We start from the raw sequence: 18,895 nt of genomic DNA on the forward strand, positions 1-18,895 counted from the left end.
GCAAGATGGGAGACAGGAGGGTAAATGGTGAATTTCTGGGAGTCGCTAACAACTTCTGTTGCAATTCTTTTCCTTTAACTTTCTGTTCTCATGGTACTAAAGCTGCCTCTCCGGTAGATAAAGCAACTCTCTTTGGTTCCCATTTCTCCTCTAACTTGTCCTTGGATGACTAACATTCCTTTTGAACCTTGATGCTCCTCTTACTAATCCTAAGGCACTTCCTGTAATCTTTTTGAACTATCCAAAAAGTGCTTCTCTCCCTGGACACATCCATTCCCTTGTACTGAGAGAGTGTGCCACTGAAATTGCACCTGTTATTGCTTGTCTGTTCCATTCCTATAAAAAAACCTTTTTCTTCTAGAAAACATACGTTGGTACATCCAATCCCTACTAAAAATGATTGTTCTGACCTCTCTAAAATCATCCTCTTGCTTTGAAATCTACCATTTCCAAAGTTTTTGAATACCCTCTCAACTCCAATATCCTCAGATATCTTGAATCTCACAGTCTTCTGTCTGATCACCAACTTGTTTCCCATAAGGCAAGATCCACTGGTGATATTCTATGCTATCTTACTAATGTAAAGTCGTCATCCATGAATGATTTTGGGGAATCTTATGCAGTTGCCCTTGACATATCCATATCTTGTCTCCTACGCTTTTTCTCCATTTTACTGACGATTTCCTTTCTTCCACAAATAACTAAATGCACTCATACACTGATGACATTGATTCCTCCACATCCATCATTTCTGCTCCTACTAATCTCACTCAATTTATATCTAATCTCAACACAACTTCTCCAATAAACTCAGACTTGGACAGGATATCTCAGTGGAATTCATGAACTTTGGTTAAGTTTAATGTCTCTAAGACCCAGTTTCTACCCATCTTTATCAAAAATTCCAAACAATTTTCCTCTCTCCTTTGACCATTATGTAATTCCACCTCTTGACTCGGTGAACATCCTTGGTACTACTAACAAGTCTACTCTTTCTTGGATACCCCAAATTACAGAAATAGCTTAGTCTCCCTCTACGAAACTGGGAATCCTGCATACATGAAATTTCTTTTCTTTCAAACAGTTGCTCCATTTTTACAAAGGATTGATCCAGCCCTGTATGGAGCATTGCTCACACATCTAGGATGGTTCTAGCTCTGCATCCTTACATGACAAAGTCGAGTCAAAAGTGGCCTGACATCTAGACTCTTTAAAACTTACCTGCTTGCCCTGTGCTGCAACGTTGATTCAAAATTCCTCTTCTAGTGGTATTACTTTGGTTTTTGCCCCCAAGAGCTGGCTGCTTGTGTGCCTCCACCATGCTAGACCATGCAATCCTCATTAAGCTACTGCATCACATGATTACTGTGTGCCCATTGGCAACTCAAGGGTGGGCTATTTTCATAAGCTTCTTACACTACAGCTCAAAGCTTTGAAACTTTCTTCCCTCTTATTCATTTCCCTACAAATATGACCTGCCACACTTTAAAACACAGATTTATCACTTTCTCCAAAATTTGTAAATAATTTCCCTTGTCTCTTCTTTTTCCTTTTCATTAACCTCTTTACATTTCAATGAAGGCCTGGCCTTGAGAACTATTGTCAATGACTAAAGCCTCCAATGTACTAAAGAAATAACAGTGTTACATCAGCAAACTTCCATTCTTGAGGAACTTTTCCAAAGCAAGTGAGAATGAAAAGTGCAGTCAAGGGTTTAACATTCTCATCTTTTGTCTGTTTCATTGTCTGTGGATAAAACTTATCAGAGCCAGTGGTTCTGCTTACTTTCATGCCATTTACTGCCAACAGCAGGTCTTCGGGACATGATTTATGTCTTTAATCATTACTATAGATGCACAAATTCACTTAAGATTTTTGTTATGGCTTTGTTGTTTTGAACAAAATCAGTTTTCCATAATCAATTGGCAAATTGACACTCTTGCTTCTAACTTAACTATAACTACTATTTTCAGCAATATGCACTTCCTACTAATGTTTACTTTGCCATATAAGTCTCATATTTTCTCTACACAAACTTCCATAATTCACAGTCATGTCGGTTACTGGTCTCTTTGAGTTTCTTATTAGCTACTTGCTTTAACAACAGGCACTCACTTAATTCACTGTTCCACCACCTCGCATCTACTATGCACTGGCACTTATGTTCTCTCTACTGCTTTGAAAGTTTTACTGAAGCTTTTCCAAGCTACATTCATATATTTTCATTGACTATATCATATATATGGGAGGGTATTGATTGAATGAGTGAAGGCATGTACAGAGCATCAGATTGGGGAAGAGCAGTGTGGTTTCAGAAGTGGTAGAGGATGTGTGGATCAGGTGTTTGCTTTGAAGAATGTATGTGAGAAATACTTAGAAAAGCAAATGGATTTGTATGTAGCATTTATGGATCTGGAGAAGGCATATGATACAGTTGATAGAGATGCTCTGTGGAAGGTATTAAGAATATATGGTGTGGGAGGCAAGTTGTTAGAAGCAGTGAAAAGTTTTTATCGAGGATGTAAGGCATGTGTACGTGTAGGAAGAGAGGAAAGTGATTGCTTCTCAGTGAATGTAGGTTTGCGGCAGGGGTGTGTGATGTCTCCATGGTTGTTTAATCTGTTTATGGATGGGGTTGTTACGGAGGTGAATGCAAGAGTTTTGGAAAGAGGGGCAAGTATGAAGTCTGTTGGGGATGAGAGAGCTTGGGAAGTGAGTCAGTTGTTGTTCGCTGATGATACAGCGCTGGTGGCTGATTCATGTGAGAAACTGCAGAAGCTGGTGACTGAGTTTGGTAAAGTGTGTGAAAGAAGAAAGTTAAGAGTAAATGTGAATAAGAGCAAGGTTATTAGGTACAGTAGGGTTGAGGGTCAATTCAATTGGGAGGTGAGTTTGAATGGAGAAAAACTGGAGGAAGTGAAGTGTTTTAGATATCTGGGAGTGGATCTGGCAGCGGATGGAACCATGGAAGCGGAAGTGGATCATAGGGTGGGGGAGGGGGCGAAAATTCTGGGAGCCTTGAAGAATGTGTGGAAGTCGAGAACATTATCTCGGAAAGCAAAAATGGGTATGTTTGAAGGAATAGTGGTTCCAACAATGTTGTATGGTTGCGAGGCGTGGACTATGGATAGAGTTGTGCGCAGGAGGATGGATGTGCTGGAAATGAGATGTTTGAGGACAATGTGTGGTGTGAGGTGGTTTGATCGAGTAAGTAACGTAAGGGTAAGAGAGATGTGTGGAAATAAAAAGAGCGTGGTTGAGAGAGCAGAAGAGGGTGTTTTGAAATGGTTTGGTCACATGGAGAGAATGAGTGAGGAAAGATTGACCAAGAGGATATATGTGTCGGAGGTGGAGGGAACGAGGAGAAGAGGGAGACCAAATTGGAGGTGGAAAGATGGAGTGAAAAAGATTTTGTGTGATCGGGGCCTGAACATGCACGAGGGTGAAAGGAGGGCAAAGAATAGAGTGAATTGGAGCGATGTGGTATACCGGGGTTGACGTGCTGTCAGTGGATTGAATCAAGGCATGTGTATGGGGGTGGGTTGGGCCATTTCTTTCGTCTGTTTCCTTGCGCTACCTCGCAAACGCGGGAGACAGCGACAAAGCAAAAAAAAAAAAAAAAAAAAAATATCATCCCACATCATATCATGACAAAAGCAATGTGAAGATCATTAAAATTTGCATGTCTAAAATCATGCATTTTTTCATGACTCATGTTGACCAACAATACAGACAATGGCGAATGCAACCTCAAAAGTAGTCTACCATCGGTCACTTGCATCAAACTCTTTTCACCTTCAATATCATTAAGAAGATCTTCACTTGTTGTTTGAACTAAATCTAACATATTCTTGTCACTTGTAGGTTTCTTAAATATCAAACAACTTTAGATACAGCCTGCACCCGGGCTATTGAAAAAGGATTCCTACATCTTAGCTACCCGCACTTTATAATATCCTATCATGACAGATTAATGTTTACTACAAATTCTGCTGATAAAATTTATCATCTACCTCTGGTGTCTGTTTGGGGGCCCTTTAAACTAGTCTCAACATTATCTATTTACGATGCTTAACTTTAATTTCTATAAACATGAAATCAGCATTATGAATGGCTAAAATATTTTTCATTTCAGGTTTACAGTAGTTTTAACAAAGAGAAAGATACCACCATCAACATTATTTCCCTTATCACAATTAAACAAAGTGTACCCTGAAATTGCATACTTGGCAAAGAAATTTCTATTCTTGACATCAACCCAAGATTCAGAGATACCATGCCATAACTTTCTTCCAATGTAGTTGTTCTAATTCCATTTTTTTTATTTTTTTTTTTGCATACACTCTAAGTATTGACATAAAATATTCTTATATGAGACTGGCATATTTTGAAAAGTACTTATTGAAGGGGATGGGTCTGCTACATACAGGATACATTTTTGGACTCATTAAGGAGTCTACCAAGAAATGTATACTCTGTCCTTCATAAACATGTCAGACTGCATGTAGAAGTTCTACCACAGTCTCCGAATACAACTCCCTCCTGAAAACACAGGTTCTCTAATCTATCATTTATGCAGTGCCTTACTAAAGGAGACAGTTCTAGTACTAATCCAAGGAAGAGCCCCTTAAATCACAATATACCTAGTTTTATCTTTGAAACATCAAATAAGCTTGTAGTAATTCTCTACATTTTGAAAACTAAGAATCAGTCAGATTCAAATGTTATACTGCAACACAGAATTCACTGCAATGCATAAATAATAAAGGAAATTAAACATAGTGCCATTGTGCAAAGGCAAAGGGGATAAAAGTGGGTGCTCAAATTACAGAGGTATAAGTTTCTTGAGTATTCCTGGGAAATTATATGGAAGGGTGCTGATTGAGAGGGTGAAGGCATGTACAGAGCATCAGATTGGGGAAGAGCAGTGTGGTTTCGGAAGTGGTAGAGGATGTGTGGATCAGGTGTTTGCTTTGAAGAATGTATGTGAGAAATACTTAGAAAAGCAAATGGATTTGTATGTAGCATTTATGGATCTGGAGAAGGCATATGATACAGTTGATAGAGATGCTCTGTGGAGGGTATTAAGAATATATGCTGTGGAAGGCAAGTTGTTAGAAGCAGTGAAAAGTTTTTATCGAGGATGTAAGGCATATGTACATGCAGGAAGAGAGGAAAGTGATTGGTTCTCAGTAAATGTTGGTTTGCAGCAGGGGTGTGTGATGTCTCCATGGTTGATTAATTTGTTAATGGATGGGGTTATTAGGGAGCTGAATGCAAGAGTTCTGGAAAGAGGGGGAAGGATGCAGTCTGTTGTGGATGAGAGAGCTTGGGAAGTGAGTCAGTTGTTGTTCGCTGATGATACAGCACTAGTGGCTGATTCATGTGAGAAACTGCAGAAGCTGGTGACTGAGTTTGGTAAAGTGTGTGAAAGAAGGAAGCTGAGAGTAAATGTGAATAAGAGCAAGGTACAGTGGGGCTGAGGGACAAGTCAATTGGGAGGTGAGTTTGAATGGAGAAAAACTGGAGGAAGTGAAGTGTTTTAGATATCTGGGGTGGATTTGGCAGCATATGGACCATGGAAGCAGAAGTGAATCATAGGGTGGGGGAGGGGGCGAAAGTTCTGGGAGTATTGAAGGATGTGTGGAAGTCGAGAGCATTATCTCGGAAAGCAAAAATGGGTATGTTTGAAGGAATAGTCGTTGCAACAATGTTATATGGTTGCGAGGCATGGGCTATAGGTAGAGTTGTGCAGAGGAGGGTGGATGTGCTGGAAATGAGATGTTTGAGGACAAAATGTGGTGTGAAGTGGTTTGATCAAGTAAGTAATAATAGGGTAAGAGATGTGTGGTAATAAAGAGTGTGGTTGAGAGAGCAGAAGAGGGTGTTCTGAAATGGTTTGGTCACATGGAGAGAATGAGTGAGGAAAGATTGACCAAGAGGATATATGTGTCAGAGGTGGAAGGAACGAGGAGAAGTGGGAGACCAAACTGGAGGTGGAAGGATGGAGTGAAAAAGATTTTGAGTGATCGGGGCCTGTACATGCAGGAGGGTGAAAGGTGTGCAAGGAATAGAGTGAATTGGAGCGATGTGGTATACTGGGGTCGACGTGCTGTCAATGGATTGAACCAGGGCATGTGAAGCATCTGGGGTAAACCATGGAAAGTTCTGTGGGGCCTGGATGTGGAAAGGGAGCTGTGGTTTTGGTGCATTATTACATGACAGCTAGAGACTGAGTGTGAATGAATGTGGCCTTTGTTGTCTTCTCCTTGCGCTACCTCATGCACAAGCAAGGGGAGGGGGCTGTTATTTCAAGTATGGCAGGGTGGCGATGGGAATGAATAAAGGCAGACAGTATGAATTATGTACATGTGTATATATGTATATGTCTGTGTGTGTATATATATGTATACATTGAGATGTGTGGACGTGTATGTATATACATGTGTATGTGGGTGGGTTGGGCCATTCTTTCATGTTTCCTTGCGCTACCTCGCTAACGCGGGAGACAGCGACAAAGTAAAATGAATAAAAAATAAACAATTCTAGACCCTACAGGCAAGTGATCTTATATCACAGCTTCATTCAGTTTATAAAAAAGTCACATCATCAAATAAATAAAGCTTTTTGGAAATGAGTCAAGTGCCACTTTCCTAATGTCTTCACGGTACAAGCAAGAGCATTAGAAAATGAAATCAGGATACAAAAGGCATCCCTCCTGTTCATATGCTATTTGCCAGAATTGGATGAAAGTGTTACAAATGCATTACTTACACTCAACAGTACATTTTTAATGTTTTTATACAAAGATTTCCCTCTACTTCAAAGCCTTGGAAACTTTGCTAGAACTCTGAATTGATGGATTTAGAAGTGCTGCTACTAAAATCCAACACTGTATGATCTCTATACATTTTTTTGGAATCCATTGGTAACAATTTCATTCAGCTCTATCATCTAGGAAATGAGTGTCCACATTCTAAAATCTTAAATCTAAAACATAGGTAGACATTTCCCCAAGCCACTTTCATTGTGGGATAAAAGTACAGCAAAAAGATGCCACTTTTACAAGTTTGGTATTTCAGTTTTTCTCTTATGGAATCTTTCTTGCTTCAATGATGAATCATATAAGAAAGTAGGATTTCGCTTTACTACCAATCAAAACTATCTCTTGATGTAAAGTTGTTAGAGGTGGGTCATGAGTGAAACAGACTATGTGGGTTTAAACAATAATACCATAATACTGTAAAATGTGGTAATCAAATAAAATGCACTTTTAACATTTAAAGACTGTATTTGAGATCTCATTATTAATACGTATTCTGACGAAAAACATACAGTACTCCACTCAACCAAATTTTTTCATTTGATTGGCAATATAAGCAGTGAGTTCAGATGTATGAGAGATCTAGAAAGCATTAATTAGAGTCCTAAATTAATGCAGACTTTTGAACTCACACATCATATTTGCAAAACTCGGATAAGGTAAGATTCAGACATTACAAAGAATGGTGGCATTAATTGTAACGCATAAATAATTTAGTATAAGAGGCATTTCTACACTCAAAGGCAAGTTTTCTTGTTTTATTACTGCATCACCCATTTTGTATATCAACATATGAACCAAATGAAGCTCAACAGAATCTGGACCAGTTTCAGGTGAATATTTTTGATCACCCATCCACAGGACAGTCACTTTCTGATGACCTTGCACTATGAGTGAGAACATTAGAAAGTGAGGTCAGAATGCCATAGCCATCCCTCCTGTTCCATTCTTTTTTTTCATTTTTTTTATGTTGGAGGTTACAGTTAGACAAAACTTCACATCAAAACCAGGCCTTAATCAAAATATATAGAAGTTAATGAAAAGGAGAGGCAAGGAAAAATACTTACAAATTTTGCACGAAGTGAAAAAGCCTGTCTTAAAAATTGTCATGTCACAGTTATTAGGATGGACATGAGAGGGTACAGAGTTCCAAAGCTTTAAGGCATGGGGAAAGAAACAGTTATCAAAATGGCCCACCCTTGTGATACCAATGGCCACACAGTAATCAACACAGCTGACTGCTAAGTACTGAAAAGTCTAATTAATGGTAGGTCATACAAGCAGACAGTTCTTGGGGGCAAAACCCAGAGAAATACCTACTGAAGAGGGAAAGTGAACCAACACTAAAGCACAGGGCAAGTGGATCAAGTTTTGAAGTTAGCCTGGAAGAACTGAAAACTTAAGACCACTTTTGACTCAACTCTGTCAAGTAAGGTTGCAGAGCTAGATTTACCCCAGATGTGAGAGCAGTACCCCATACAAGGATTGATCAATCCTTTGTGCAAATGGAGCAACTGTTAGGAAGAAAAGAAATTTTGACAATTTTAAAAGACTCCCAGCTTCTTAGAGGCTGTTTCTACATTGTGGAGTTTCAAAGATAGTGTGGATGTTACAGTCACACCAAGTATGTACAGTGAGTGAAGTGGTGGAATGACAGAGCCATCAAAGGAGAGAGGAGTCTTGAGGAATTATTGATAGAGAGAAGGGCAAAAACTGGATCTTGGAGACATTAAACTTAACCAGGTTTCATCTATCCCACTGCGACAGCCTGTCCCAAGTCTGAGCTTACTGAGGAAGTTGGAAAAAGATGAGATGCAGATAGAGAAAGAGAGAAGAAGGAGCAGAGCTGAAAGATGTGGGGAAATGAATAGTTAAGTCATCAGCATATGAATGAATTTAGTCTTATGCAGAAGATACAAAACTTAATAAAAGGGAGAAAAAGTGTAGGAAACATGAGAGAACACTATAGGACAGCACTGTTGACAGAGAATGGGGAAGAGGCTGATCAATTAAAAATCAAAGATACAGATCAGCTGGAGAGGAACTTACATATGAGGTAGCATAATGAGATAGGGAAGCCAAAAGACACGAAATTAAATATGAGATGCTGATGACACACCCTATCAAAAACTTTGGACATATCAAGAGCAACTACACAGGATTCCCCAAATCTTTCTAGGATGATGAGAATACTTTAGTATGATAGGAAAGAATATCACCAGTGGATATCATCCTACAGAAGCCAAACTGATGACCAGAGAGAAGGCTCAGAGGTTCAAGATGTCTGAGGATATGGGGGTTGATCAGAAGGGAGTCAAAGACTTTAGGAACAGCAGATGTAAAAGCAACAGGATGACAGTTAGAGAGGTTAAAAGGTCAGCCATCTTTGGGATGGGATGCACTAACATATGCTTCAGAGAGGAAGGAAAAGTAGAGGTTTTTAAATAGAAATAAACAGACAAGAAGCACAGGTGAAAGTTTGGAAGCACACTCTTACAGTATAAGAAGATGGATGCCATCAGGTTTATATGCCTTGCTTATATCCTGAGAGAGAAGTGCTTTTCAATATGAAAACAGAGTATATGGAGGAGCATGGAATTAATCATAGAAGTATCAGGGGAAGGAATGTTAGAGTTATCTAAGGCAAAGTTTGAGAAATAAGAACCCAAGAGAGCTGCTTTATCAATGGGAGAAACAGCTATAATACCATCAAAAATGAAAGAGCAACAAAATTGGCAATGATTACGTCTTTGCAATAATTACAGGCAATGACAAATGCTGAATGGGAGTCAGAGTAAAGTGAGCATTCAAGGCTGTTATGCAATATGCCTAATCCCTTCCAAGAATAACCTGAGAACAGGAAAAGTTGAACCATGAAATGAAGGGAGTGGTCATCTTGGTGGAAGAGGGAATAAATGCTTCCATACCCACAACAACAACAACATCTGCTTTGTGTCTGGAAGAGATAAAGGCATCATCACATAAGAGAAAGAAACCTGTCCATGAAAAGTCATAAAAGAATTTTTGTAAGTTATTCCAGACACACTTGTTGATGTGCTATTTGTAAGTGTTATGACTGCACCACTTAAACTGTCCAATGTTGATTTTGTGTGTTTTTACCTCATAATTTCCCTTACTTCAAAGCCCTGCCCACTTTACGAAAACAAAGTGGACGAAGTTCTAGGAGCTACACCTACAGATCCACCCCATATCACCTCTGCACATTGTAACAATGCATTCTTGAATACTTCGTTGACTTCTATCTAGAAAGAGGAGTGTCCGTACACTAGATAATTATTCAATCCATAGATAAAAGGAATTTTATCCAATTTTCAATGACTGCTAGAGGTGGGCTATAGTTCTTAAAAACTGTAACGAACCTATCAATAACAATATATTAATAAATATTCATGCCTCAAAATCACTAAATCTTAATCTATATATTTACCAAAAGCCTATGATAAATCATGTTTACTATCCAGGGTCTTACGGTCTTTTCTCGTATCAAGTAAGAATATCACAAATACAGTTCTGCTATTTACCAGAGGGTCTCCAACTTAATGAAGTCATGTCATTTTATACTAAGGAAACATACAGTCAGTACTTACTACTAGACTAAGAATAATATGTAAAATATCACAAACAATACTTAGAAAAAGAAATATCACAACATTTACCAATGGTAACTGTTGCTCTGCCTCACGCTGCCTGTCAAACCATTAGCCAACTGATCGAGGTAAACAAACAAGTTATGTTCACCAACAGTTTATTCTTCAAAATTCAATAACTGAAAATGACGTGAATCACTTCTGATTTATTGATAACATTTCACAGTTCCAGAGGTACTGTGCGGATATTCATAAAGTAAGAGGTATGGCATGATATTACATATCAAGCCAATACTCATATCTAGGGTGAATATAACTGCAAGAAACACTTGTTGAATTAACGTGTTATACTCTCATTTCCTATTATGTCAATACTCTTTCATTATTCATATTTTACTTTGAAATATGATATATGTTGAATTATGTAGCTGTTGTATTAATACTGGAACACTTGAAGACTTCATTCTGCCATATTTTGTATCCAAAGGATAATACCGGTACTTTTACTTTTAAATATGTAAGAAACTCGACAATGATAGAATCTAAAGTATATCAATGTACTAACAGATTACATGAAATATGGATAAACATTCTTTTATTTGGATTTTTAATAAAAAAAATATGTTCACTTAATCGTCTGACTAAAAATGAGATTTTACTTTAAATACTAAATTTTGTAGAAAAAAAACATGGATATACATGATATGCATATTTTACATGTTTATCCCATAACCCAAAACATCCTTTGTCAATGCACTGAAAATATAAGCCCCAGATATCTGACCAAAGATGCGGGATGCCAGACCGACCTTATTCCTATATCAGCCACCACCGACACGGCCGCTGACGATGAAAAGGTCACTCACGATTCCGTGCCCGACCTTGAACTAAGCTGAGGCTACGGGCTCTCAGCATGCAACTGAAAAACTAAAGAAAAAGAGAGACAACAGGTTAGATTTAACCATAGCAAAACAAAGCAACAAAAGAAACGTACATGTTAACAACAAAGGCCCTAATCAGCGACAAGTGGCGGTGCCTCTAGCTCCAACGTATCATACTGAGAACTAGTAAGATGGAATCTGAGCCATCCACAAATGGTACCACTGCCAGAGTCCGGGAAATCTCCCCGGAAGTCCCTCTACCGAAAAGAAAAAAACGGTCTCAACACACAGGCCACTCCAGTGCCCCTTGAAGCAGGATATTCATTATGATACATGGAACTGCAGAGCTCACAGGAATAAACGCGTTCAATATCTGTGGTTTCCGCACAATTCAGGCCATCCGTTGTTTGTATATAGGGGACGAACTATAATAGATATATCCAGGAATGGGTAATACTAGAAGAGACGAAGATCACGGTTTAGCCATCTTTCCTGGTAATACTAGAAGAGACGAAGATCACGCTTTAGCCATCTATGTCCATATTAGTCTTGTCCAAACAGACACTCAAGAACGGTCGTACGTTGAGTAAAATTCATGAAGAGCAAAATTCAACGACACAAATCTGTCCATTTCTTATTGTCCCGGCGCCAGTGCACTAGATGGTGACAACTCATTTTTCCATCAACTACCTCAGGAAATGTTAAGTTTAGGAGACTTCAGCGCTCATCATCATCATCATCAGTTGGGATGTTTATGAATCGATGGGTGAGAAGATCAAATGGCAAACCTTATTCCAAATTCAAATTTCTTCTGAACAATGGAAGTGCGACTCGTGTAAAAGGTTCTCAGAGAGGCCGTAAGTCGGCGATATATATGTCAATATGTTCTGATGAACTAAGTGGCATCGAATTGGTTACAATTGACGACGCTTTAGGAAACGACCACCTACCAATCTGCATTTCTTACACATGCCACCACTTTTCAGACCCTTTTGGCTGGTAGGATTCTAGACGACCTTGGATCCCTCTAACAATGGGTCTTACAGAAGGGTTTAATGTTTTCGCCTGATTAGATAGATAGCCATCCGATACCTTTTGGAAATTCAGTAAAATTCTTGGGTTTTGCACCAAGTGCAAAAAAATCAAGAAAACTAAATGTCGACGAAAAGCCTTTGCTAATGGCGTATAAGTTCCTGATTAGATCAAAATTAGACCATGGCTCACAGATATATGCTTCGACAACAAGCGACTCAAGATGACTGGATGTAATTCAGAACAAATGCTTAAGCATGTGTCTTGGAGCTGTAACATACATGATAATCGCTAGAATGGAAGTGGAGGCAAACGTACCTTCCCCCCGATTTTGCCGAGAGCACCAAAGTTTTACACGCGGTGTTCGACGGCTAGGAAAAAAAACGACCCACCACCCTACTTAGTGCTTCATCTTCCAGTATGCGTCATTCCTTGGGAAAGGCACAGGACAGTATGTAAAGAAGCGGTTATCAAAATCGCCCACCCTTGAATGCCGATGGCCACATAGTAACCATGTGACGCAGCAGCTTGCCGAGTATTACGTGGTCTAACTAGTGGTGTAGGTACACTAGCAGCCAGTTTTCGGGAGCAAAAAATCAAAGTAATACCTATAGAAGAGGGAAAATGAACCAACATTGCGGCGTAGGGCAAGGGGGTCAGTTTTGAAAGTTAGCCTGGGATATTTTGAGCTGGACCGCTTTCGACTCGACTCTCTCAAGTAAGGATGCAGAGGTAGAACCGCCCCAGATGTGAGAGTATTACTCAATACAAGGACGAATCAGTCCTTTGTATAATTAGAATGACACCTAAACAGGACACCCAGTTTTTTTTTGGGGGGGGGCAGACAGCTATTCCTGTAATGTGGAGTTTCTATGAGAGGATATTACGGTAATTCCAAGTATGTTCACTGAGTCAAGAGATGGATTTACAGAACGGTCAAAAGAGACGAGAGTTGTGAGTAGTTTTTCTATAGAGATGGGTAGAAACTGGGTCTTGGAGGCATTAGATTTATCTAGTTACTTCTACATCACTGGGGTACCTTGACCAAGGCTTGAGTTAATTGAAAAAGTTGTGTCAAGACGAGATGCAGAATGAAAGGAGCAGAACTGAAATATGTGAATGAATGCAGGGTTGAGTCGTCAGCATATGAGTGCATTTGATTATTTGTGGTAGGAGAAGAAACATTGGTCAACAAAAATTTTGTCCCATGGAAAAAAAAAATGTTTCATGTACTTTTGCACGCACACTGAATCCAAATATGTTTTCAGAATTTCTCATCACCCATGGATATTTTTTTTCCAGCATACTCGTATATATCATTACGCACAATATATATGTACCAGTACTCTACGGAGTATTTGAAACAAAAAGTTTAGCAAGCACAGCTATTTTCATTGTTTTTGAAGCACAAACCTAGATAAATGAGTCACCAGAAGCCTGCAGAAACACTACTACATTACTGGAAATGTTGGGACATTCAAACAGTTCCCACTCCTGAACAGCAGTTCTCTGACAGTTGTAGGATAGAAATCAATGTGTAAACAGTGTCTTTTCCACACTGTTGACAGTGTACTTTCGTATGTTCATGTGTTGTGCTGATACCCTATCCACCATTATGACACCGAGAAACTGTGTAGTCTGAATTATTTCTGTTACATCCGTGGTGAATTGACATTCAGATCGCAAAAACGTTCTTTCAAACCCCTCATTAGAAATGCTCTGAGCATTACTTTGGTTGTAAAGTGGGTGACCAGGATAAAAATTGGGACCACCCCATATCTGTTGCGTCACATGCGTCAGGCCTTCCCACAGCAAGGGCAAAAGGTTCACGCCGTATGCCTTTTGCCATCCCTATGGTTTGGAGAAAACCCAAAGATCACGCTTCCGATTGCTCCTTCTGCCAGACAAATATAAATAGTATAACATCAAAATCCAAGCATAATGTCAAATATCCTAGTGTACCATCTGCTATGAGGCCAGTACCTCAGTCAGAAATTACCTGTGCCAAAGCCACCAAGAAACATGACACTGAGTGACGATGAGTCTGGTGATGAGAAAGCAGATCAAGTACAGGACATATGGATCCAACATTTGAAGCCAGCTGTTCTTCAAGTGAACCACATTTGCTGTGTCAAGGAGATCTTAATGATCTCGTCTGCGATTTATATTTGTCAAAGCAGCAAGCCGAACTTTTGGGTCCCAGGCTGGAATCCTCCAGAGGGAAACCAAAATTTTGTTTTTATCGTGATCGCCATGTCGATTTTAAAGAATTTTTCTCCCTTAAAGATGATCTGGTGTTTTGCAATGATGTTCGTTCTGTTACAGAGGAACTTGGCCACGAATATAACACAGATGAGTGGCGCTTGTTTATCGAGTCGTCAAAAGTTAGCTTGAAAGCGGTTCTACTCTACAACGAAAAGTATGGGGACTTTAAGTGGAATGTTTGCGGCGACCTAACAGTTGTGGCACTTTTACTCGGAATGCAACTTGGTTACGCGAAGTTCTGTTGTTTCCTCTGTGAGTGGGACAACCGGGACAAGAAAAATCATTATGTAAAGTTTGGCCAAAACGAACATCACTTACTCTAAGGAAGACGAATGTCATAAATCTTCCTCTTGTTGACCCTGAGAAAATTTATCTGCTCTTTTGCACATTAAGCTGGGGTTGATGAAGAACTTCGTCAAAGGCATGGATAAAACTGGCCATAGATTCTTATATTTGAGGAATAAATTCTCAAGAATCAATGATGCAAAAATCAAGGAGGGTATTATTGTAGGAACACAGATCAGGGAACTGCTTCGAGATGAAAAGTTCGATGAAGAGCTAAATGAACTCGAAAAAAACTGCATGCCTGTCATTTAAGAGAGTTTGCAAAGACTTTTTTGGGAACCACAGATCAGAAAACTATTGTGATGCTGTAAAAGATCTATTGACTTCGTATGATGCTCTGGGGTGCAATACGAATCTAAAAATTCATCTTTTGGACTCGCTCTTTGACTTTTTCCCGGAAAATCTTGTGGCAGTCAGTGATGAACACGGCGAAAGCTTTCACCAGGACATTTTGGACATGGAAAAAGCGGCACCAAGGAAAGTGGAACCCCTCTATGTTGGCAGATTACAGCCGGACACTAAAGAGGGATGTGCTTGAGGCCAAATATACCAGAAAATCGTAAACTTCTACAATTTAGAGGTAAGTTTTTCAAGTGTAATACCAGCCTTATCTATAAATGAGTAATATACACTTATTGTAAAACCAAATTGCTCTCACTTAAAAACCATGACTGATAGAAAAATTTTAAGGATAGATTCCAATTCAGCGTAAAAGTACTACAAGGTTCACCTATTTTAGGTTGTGGGACAAAAAAATATAAATTTTGTTGACCAATGAAATCGTTGAAAAGGAGAAAAAGTGTAGGTAACACTCCAGAACTTTGAGGGACACCACTGTTGATGGATAAAAGGGGGGAGGTTTTTCATCAACAGCCACAGAGATAAATCGACCGGAGAGGAAGCTAGATATAAAGGGGCAAATTGAGGGAGGGAACTCAAAAGAGGGGAGCTTAGATAGGAGACCCCGATACCACCCTGTAAAAAGCTTAGGATATGTCAAGAGTAACTAAACATGACTCCCCAAAGTCTTTCAGGGATGATGACCAGTGATTAGAGAGAAGACTGTGATTTTCGAGATGTTTAAGGATATGGGAGTTGAGGTGGGATTCAAAGACTTCGGAAATGGTAGATGTCAAAGCAATAGGACGATAGAGGGATCGGACAGTCACCCTTCTTAGGAATGAAATGTAACAATGCATGCTTTCAAGGAGAAGGAAAAGTTTTGGTTTTTAAACAAACGGAACAGACGAGCAAGTACAGGTGCAAATTCAGAGGTACATTCTTTCAGTACACGGGAATGGATGCCTTCAGAAAAATAAGCCTTGCTTGTGTCCAGATAGAGAAGCGCTTTTCGGACAGCCCAAAGAGAGATTACGGGGAAGAGCATAGGATTAGTAAGAGGAGCATCAGAGGATGGAGAATGTTAGTCATTCCAGGTGAAGTTAGTGGAGAAACGGGAACCAGAGTTGCTTTGTCTACGGAAGAGACAGCTGTAGTGCTGTCAGAACGGGAAAGTGAAGGAAAGGTACAGCGACGGAAGTTATTAGAGATGCCCTTAGTTTAAGACCAGAAAGACCTATCAGTCGATGACCAGGAGAGGTTATCGCACTTCCTTTGAATAATAATAATAATGATAATCAAAGCTTCGCCTTACAACATGCTTACAGTGTTTATAGGTAGTGATAAAAGTTGAATGGGAGCCAGAAGAAGGAGAGTTTTTCCAAGCCGAATACGCCTGATCCCTTGCCTGAATGGCCTCAGAACCGGAACTGTTCAACCAAGGATTGGATGAAGATGGAGGAAGATGGGATGAATGCTTTCAGTCAGCTTTGTTGAAGTGCCAGTGTTTCTGCCTAAAGGGGCTGCTGGTGGAGAAGGTGCTGTTAGAATAGATACATTATGCGGGTGTGATTAGATGAACCAACTGGTGAAAAAACAAATATGGAGCACAGCAGTCAGAAATATCGGTAAGGTGGGAGATGATTTGTTCTAAATTACTGAGAATAGAGAAAGTAAAGGCTTCAATCCCTCCGCTATCCCTGTAGGAAGAACTCTACCATTCCCTGTGGTGAACGCTGAAATCCCCGAGGTAAAGCGTCTCTGCTTGTATGTGAGAGGATATCACATTCTCATGGCAGGATTTTATATAGTCGAATACATAAAAACAAAAATTATACTCATATCTACACCAACGGCTCGAAGACGGATTGAATGTGTGGCTGCAAGTGTGTGTATGACTGTTCCCTCCGGTTCCGACTGTCCAGTCATACATCTGTTTTCTGTGCACAATTGTTTACTCTTGAAAAGGCCATTGATTACTGCTCTAACTCTAGTTACGATAAATTTGCTGTCTTATCAAGACTCTATTTCAGCATTTAAGGCTATTGATTCAGATTCAACAAACCGAAATGAGATACAGGGCCGCATTATCAATAAACTGCATGCATGTCTCAAGTCCACTATCTTAACGTGGTCATTCCAACATTATGGCAATGAAGAGGCAGACAAACTTGTTAAGTCGACCGCAGAACTTGAGGAGATACACGAGGCTCCTCAGGAGCTATGGTCCTAGGCCTCTATGAGGGAAAAATCACAATATCTTCTATGGCAAAGTTAGTGGACAAACCTGGGATTACGAAATAACTTCAAACCGGAAAAGGGCGACTGGCCGACCTCCTACGTGGCAACAGAAGGGAGGTTGTGCTGGCCCGCCTCCGTGTGAACACAGCACAACAGCAATTCATTTTCCCCACAATGTACAATCCGCAACAGAATCCTAACTATACAACATATCCATTAGATGTTCCAAATACAACACGCACAGGAAAATAACTATCCGAATTTTGTCAACAGAGAAAAAAAATTGACAGAAGACTGTTACATGATTCCAACCTAGATTTAATTAATAAGGTGATTTCTTTCCTCACAGGGGAGGAGCTGATCAAGATGTGATGAATAATATGATATATAGAATATGATCAATGTATCATATAGCCTTTACAACAATGTATGATAATACATTTCTGTTTGTCTCTTCAATTAAAATTCCTAGTGCAACCATTTAACTATATCTTATCAGATTTAGTTTATAACGCTGTTTCGTAATAGGATAAGCAAGTATTCTAAACAAGAGCACTTTACAGCACAAAGGGTTGCAGGCCTAATGACCTTCCTCATAGGTCGCTCCATGCTTCCGAGTTGAAATAATTTCGAAGGAAGCAATTCATCACATACATAACGCACACATATCCACCCAAGAACCTACTACACTGTGGTTATACATAAAAATGAAGGCACAATCAAGAATGTACGTGAAGCAGTGAGGCACTCGCTTCTTAGAGAAGGTGAACTACAGATGGAGGATATCACTCATAAAAAGACAGAGGGAATTTGGATTCTCACGTTGATAGGGTGTCATGGAGACAAGTTTTAGAGTATTTACAGGAAAATTTTCAACAACAGCATATCACAGTTCACACTAGGAAAATACTAAGATAGGACGAAAGGAACTGATGCATCATCATAACTAGACGTTATCTTCACTCATGCTAACTAGGATGAGATGAACTGATTGATACACATCATAACTAGACCATATCTTCACTCATACTAGCATGGATATTGAGAACATTATATATGATACACCAGTTGGAAGAAGTGATCAAGTGATGCTCAAGTTTGAATATGTGGTAAAAGAGGACTTTAAAATAGCAGGGGTGAGACAGAAAATGAAGGGGCGATTTAATAGTGGAAACTACACAAACCTCAATAATTTATATGGCAACGTTGATGTGGAAATGGAATTCAGTTGCCAGGAGCCTAGACATTATGTTGAGAGGTTCTGTGAAATTTGCAATGAAGGAGTCGCGATATGGGCACCTCAAGCCTCAAATACAGAGGGAATAGTAAGAAAAAGGAAGGAATGGTTTGATAAAAGATGT

General features: G+C 39.5%; 1 protein-coding gene across 7 annotated transcripts in view; it reads right to left on the reverse strand.

Moving 5' to 3' along the window:
* The window catches only part of LOC139761740 (uncharacterized), a 313,003-nt gene that overhangs the window by 290,981 nt on the left and 3,127 nt on the right, over positions 1–18,895 (reverse strand). For 5 of the 7 annotated variants that reach the window (XM_071686205.1, XM_071686198.1, XM_071686191.1 and 2 more), the window contains exon 1: positions 10,501–10,567. The exons of 1 other annotated variant lie outside the window; for it this stretch is intronic. The gene's annotated coding sequence lies outside the window, so the exon portion shown is untranslated. Of the gene's footprint in view, positions 1–10,500; positions 10,568–11,240; positions 11,359–18,895 lie in introns of those variants that run through there. One more of the 7 variants, XM_071686163.1, reaches the window with a different exon arrangement.

The sequence above is a fragment of the Panulirus ornatus genome, chromosome 3 (assembly GCF_036320965.1).
Source record: "Panulirus ornatus isolate Po-2019 chromosome 3, ASM3632096v1, whole genome shotgun sequence".
In the NCBI taxonomy this organism is placed as follows: Eukaryota; Metazoa; Arthropoda; class Malacostraca; order Decapoda; family Palinuridae; genus Panulirus; species Panulirus ornatus.